Source organism: Balearica regulorum, chromosome 15, assembly GCF_011004875.1.
Source record: "Balearica regulorum gibbericeps isolate bBalReg1 chromosome 15, bBalReg1.pri, whole genome shotgun sequence".
In the NCBI taxonomy this organism is placed as follows: Eukaryota; Metazoa; Chordata; class Aves; order Gruiformes; family Gruidae; genus Balearica; species Balearica regulorum.
The window spans coordinates 7,836,501-7,842,042 of record NC_046198.1 but is presented as its reverse complement, the minus strand read 5'-3'; positions in this window follow the sequence as shown (position 1 = coordinate 7,842,042).

Genomic DNA, 5,542 nt, shown 5'->3' with positions numbered 1-5,542 from the left:
CTGCCAGGGCCCGTTGTGGCACGGCACAGCCACGCTGCATGTGGGAGGTGCGGGAGGAGCTGTGTGGCCATGGGGCTGGTGCTCTACCTGCCGGCGCAGCTGCCGGCTGCAGAAGGCACGTTTCCCAGCGAGCGCGGATCCTTCAGATCAGAAGCGCTCTCCAGCAGGAGCACTTTGAAACACCCTGCCGTCTATTTTTAATGGGATTGAAAAGAGAGCAAAACCATTTAAGAACTTGAGGAATCAAAGCAAGTGTCCCCACGTCACACCCAGCGCTCACAGCTATATCCTGATTAATGACAAGAAAGAGAGGGGAAACAATATTTAATCACACCCTGTTTATACTGGAGCCAAAAATCAAAGCACTACATTCCTCTTTCATGAGAAAAACGAGGTGGGCATTTCCCCTCTGGTGATTAAGTTTCCCACTACGAGCACATCAATTTCCGTGATTTGGCATGGGGTCCTCTATCACACCACAAACGAGGGCTTCCTTAGCAACAAAATATTACAAACACCAAGCCAGATCCATACACAAGACATCGATGTACATCTATCATTTTGTCTGGATTATCTCAATATACTTCTCCTTGGGGAACTGGAGATAAAGCAGTTGCAGCCAAACCACCGTTAACGATTGGCATGGCGGCAGCAGCCCTCAGCCGGGGACACCGCAGTACTCCAGCCACCGTCCCCGAGTCCCCTGGGTACGTGGCCCCACACGGGCACTGCTGCCCACGTGTGCACGGTCGCACTCATGCGGTAGCTTAGGCCCGGGCAGTGCAGGGCACGAAGGCGTCGGGGGGCCGAACCCAGCGGGGTGGACACAGCGGTGCCGGCAGCAACACCATGGTGCTGTCACTGGCCGTACCCATGGCACAACCCGGGTCCTGTGTCGCTGTGCTGAGGAGGGGGCAGAGCAGGGTCTCGGCTGTGGCAGCGGGTGAGAGGGGTGACACAGCCTGGGGACCACGGGAGCTGGTGTGGGGACCCCGGCTCTGCTCCCAGCCCAGAAAAGTGGGTCAGGCAGCGCGTCGCCCCTGCAACACCCGCTCGCTCGCTCCCCTGCCTCCCTTCTGTCCGCATTGATTTGCTCTGGATTCCTTGATTAATTAATCTCAGAGAAATGCAAGGTCTGTTAATTACCCCTGATTAATTAGGGTGAACTTTTAATTGTATCCCTAAGCTGAGATGTGCTGTTCAATAGGCTCCATAATTAGTGACCCAGCAATCTCTTTTAAACCAATTAGCCCAGTGTAACAAGTGAAACGAGCCGGGAGCTGCCCAGCGGGCAGGGGTGCTCCCGTGGTGCCGTGACATGGCCGTGCTCGGCTGGGCTGGCTGTGCCACGCAGACGGCAGGGCGGGCAGCGGTGAGCCAACGCCATCCGTGCAGAGCTGTCCCCGTGCTGTGTGCCCCACATCCCATGGGACACAGCAATGGTCGCAGCGGGCCCGGCCCTGAGGCACAGCGATGCCGGGAGGCTGCAGTGAGAGGTGGCCGCAGCAGGGTCCGCTGGCTGGGACTGTCCCCATGCTGTCCCCTCTCCGAGGACCGTGGGAAGGATTCATGTCCATGGGGAACAACTCTGTGAGCTGTGATGTACCTGGTTAAAAATACAACCCAGACAGGGAGAGGCAGGGACCGGTCCAGTTTAGAAAGTCCTTTCAGCTCTTTCGTTGATTGATATCCCCCAGAGCTCGCAGCTGCTGCAGAAGTGCCCTCCCGGGCAGCGCTGGCAGAGCCAAGGCCGATGGCTGCGCCAGCAGCCCAGGGCCCCCATGGATGTCCCCAGCGCTGCGCCCACAGCTCCCGGCGGTGGCACAGGTGTGGCACCGCAGGGTGCCCCGGCGGTGGCTGGAGCGTGGGGACGTGGTGCCTGGCAGAGGGATGGCACGTACAGTCAGCCCGCTGCCCCGCTCGCCCTTCCCCACGACGTCCGTCTGTCCTACCGTCCTGCTGTCCCTCTGCCTGGCTCTTGCACACTTGAGCAAAAGGCTCTGGCAGGCAGAAGAAAACTTTCTTCCCATTGACATATTTTCATCATCTGCTGCAATTTAATATCCAGGTCAGGAAGCAGATGGAAACCAGCCCAGTTGTCCTGGCTAATGGGGACAGGAACAGTTGTTTATGAGCGCTTGTTTACGGAGTCAATTAACTGCGCCAACCAAACGAGCCGCTTGCCCCCTCCTGCTCCCGCTCCCGTCTCCTGGCAGAGCTGAGCGGGTCAGGCTGGCGACGTGGGGAGCGCAGGGAGGGACAGTGCAGACCCCCTGGGCCGTGTGTTGTCCCGTGGGCACAATCCCGCAGGGAAACTGGAGCAGCATGGGCTCATCCCTCCTGGGGCGGGGGGGGCAGCACGTAGCAGGGGCGGGAGCGGGGTCCGGCCATGGTGAGACCCCCCCAACTCAAACCTCCCTCCTGGCTGGGGTGGCCACGTCTGATACGCTGTGGAAACGCTCCAGCTTGTGCCAAGCGGGAGCCAGAGGTGAGGGGCTGCACGGTCCCCAAAACCACAGCTCTGCCGCTCAGCCGCCGGCTGTCCGGCTTGGCAGGGGCCAGGTCCTGTCCTCTCGTCCTGCTGTCCTCCCCGCCTGCCTGGCACCGCAGGTACTGCCGCTGCCTGCCGCTGCCTGCCGCTGCCTGCCGCTGCCTGGGAGACTCATGTCAGGGCTGCCCGAGGCCCAGGGAAGTCATTAGTAATTAATTTGGTTTCTAATCCTCTAATCCAGCTGCTCCTTGATTTGATAAGCGAAAAATCTGCTCCGGCCACATGGACCTTGTTCCATCCTGTATCTCCCCTCGGAGGCACTGGCAAGGTTGGGTGCCACCCTGTGCTCTTTTCATTGTGTCCCCAAGCCCAAGGGCCAGCCCGCCACACAGGGCAGAGGACTCCGGGGTCCTGCCCAGCCATGCCGTGCCGTGCCGTGCCGTGCCATGCCATGCCCAGTTGCTGGAGCAGGTGCAGGAGACCGCGCTGGCCTCATCCTGCTGGGCGCAGGACTAAAGGGGTCAGACCCCAATCCCAGCCCAGAGTGAAGGGGCTGATGGGGGCACATGCCCCCTGGGCTCATTCTTTACTGGACCTGCAGCCCAGGCAGGACAATTCCCACCTCTGGTTCAGGGCTGAGCTCGGGAGCCACTGCACACCCCGGGGTGTGAGGAGAGGAGCCTTCCCCATCCCAGTGTCCCAGTGTCCCACCTGGGGCAGGCAGAGCCACCGAGTGGCCACGTTCCCCTTGGCAGTGGCTATGAAACCACCCCTGCCTGTGGCACAGCCACGGTGCCATCCCAGGGGCTGCACCCCATCGTCCGGCGTACCCAGTGCCCCGGGCCCTATTTCTCCTCTAAAGCAGCGCAGTGAAACAGGAGCTGTGTGACCGGTCCGGTCCCCCCCAGCCCCACCAGCTTGGTGGGCACGGGGCCACGTGCCGCCCACGGGGATGCCAGCCGTAAGCTGACTGATGGAGCAGTCGGCAGTGGGGCTGCAGCACACGACGGGATGAGGGAACATCACAGATGAGAGGCCAAATCCTTCATTAAATCCCACATTAATCTCTAAGAACAGCGATGTCAAAAATCTTTGCAGCAAAATTAAATTTTGTAGCTATATTTCAGCTGCACAAAATCAATATTAATTACAGTGAGAGAGACATTGCTGGGAGAGGGCCTGACCCAGTATTTACTTGCTGCAGTAAAACTCCAGCTTGGTAACTTGTTTATATAAAATAACTGCACATGTTTGTGTGCCAAACAGCTTCCAAACTGGCAGGTGTCAGGGCTGAATACAGATGTAGCTGGGACGGCGAATGCTCCCTGCAGAGGAGAGGCACCGGGGAGGCAGCGTGCGGTTCAAGGCAAAGGAGAAGGCGGCTGCGGATCCTTGAGGAAGGGTCTGTGGTTGGGCTCTGGTCCGGCAGCACCGCACCCCGCCAGCATCGCCGCTCCCTGCTCCTGGTCCCGGGCTCCCCTGCAGTTCCCGTGCTGGGGCCGTCTGCATCGGGCTCTGCTCCTCGGGGATTTATTTTCATCCAGAATAAAGCTCATGTCAGAAGGTTAAATCCTGTGTTTAAACATATTTTCCTTTCAGTTACATTAAAAATGAGTCCCCAAGTGCCAAGAAAATCCAAGTGGGACTTTTCGTGTTCATCAGCCCCCTGGGCAGGCTATTGCCTTCCTCCAGAAATCCTGTTTTACTCGTCCTGCCTTGGTCAGCTATAACCAGAGACAAGCCGGAGTGTGGTCTGCACCAGACCCTGGCTGCCTGCCCTGCCTGCCCTGCCTGCCCTGCCTGCCCTGCCTGTCCTGCTGAGGCTGGGTGATCTCCACGGCCCCTCTTGTCCGATGCCTTTGCTGGGGCCCCATGCAGGCACAGCCCTGGGCTCCGTCCCCATGCCCAGCAGACCCCACCAGCACTGCCCGATGCAGCTGCAAACAGGCGCCTGCTGTGGGGAGGTGGGAGGCATCAAGGAAAGGGATTTGGTTTGAATGGCTCCTACACCGTGTGAGATTTGGGAGGGGAGGGAAATTGTTGCAACTTAGACATGAAAAAGCAGAAAAAGCAGACGTGTGCTGTGCAGGTGAGGATATCCCTGGGCAGGTCACTGCAAAGGGATGCCCACCAAAAATCCAGACACTGGGCTCGTAAGGACCAGGTTATGGTCTGTGTGTGTCCACGGACACAGCTGGGAAATGGTCAGGGGATGAGCGGGCTGCACCTTTTGCTGGGGCAGGAGCACATCTGGGTGGGCAGGGGCACATCTGGGTGGGCAGCAGCACATCTGGCCATGACTGGGACCCACCCGGCCAGGGCAGAGACGCAGCTGCCCGGTGTGCGGGCAGTCTTTCCAGGAGCAGGGGTGGGCTGGGGTGTCCCCGCACGCCCTGACCCCATGGCGCTGGGTCCGGGCTGCTGCACAGCTGTGCTCGCTGGCACCGGGGCCCCAGCCGGTCCGGGCATGGGGCATCCCTCGCTGCCTGTCGCGGACAGTTAGTGTCACATTAGGAGATGATCCAGAACAGGGAGTTCGGGGGCAAAGGAATTAAAATGGGAGGGAGAGTTTTAATTAGAGAAAGAAGTCAGAGCCTGTGATCAGCCGGGTGAGTGACTGCCCGCTGTGGGGGATTCTCTGTATGTCAAATGGCATCAATCAAAATGCCACTTCTTATAAAACTGCCTCTGCACAGGAGGAGAGGCTGCTCTGTCCCTGTGCCCAGGGCTGTGCTGTGCCTCGGGCAGGGCAACCCCCCCAGCTGTGGTCCCTGGGGCTCCCGGGCACCCCGCGGCGCAGCCTGTCCCGCGCCCTGTGCAGAGCTGTCACCGGCAGCCCAGCACTGGGCTTCTGCGCTGGGGTCAGTGGCTGTGACATGTTGGGGGGTCCTGCCCCGGTCCCCAGCCCTGATCCGGGGGCCAGGCATGGGATGGCTTCTTTGGGGGCCTCCTGTGCCTATCTCCAGGCTCATCACAGGTAACATTAATTACTGCAAACCTTTTTAATTGTCAGAAATACAACAAGAGCGTGTTTCCTGGTGTGCTGGGGTG